A 231-nucleotide genomic window follows, 5' to 3' on the forward strand; every position below is an offset into this window, starting at 1 on the left:
TCCTATCACTTCATAAGCCCAACACATACAGAGCTTCTCTTGCCAGATGGTTCCAACCAAAGTCCCAGAGCTAACTCTCATTGGCTCAGAGCGAGTCAGATGCCCATGTCTAGTCCAATCACGGGGACTGTTATTGGCCAGACCTGGGTCATGTCCTTGCCTCTAAAATCAGGGAGGGTCAACCCCATTGAACGTGTTGACTCAGAGAGGAGGGAGGATGGTTCTCCAAAC

The sequence above is a fragment of the Pteropus vampyrus genome, unplaced genomic scaffold (genome assembly GCF_000151845.1).
Source record: "Pteropus vampyrus isolate Shadow unplaced genomic scaffold, Pvam_2.0 Scaffold251, whole genome shotgun sequence".
Taxonomy (NCBI): domain Eukaryota; kingdom Metazoa; phylum Chordata; class Mammalia; order Chiroptera; family Pteropodidae; genus Pteropus; species Pteropus vampyrus.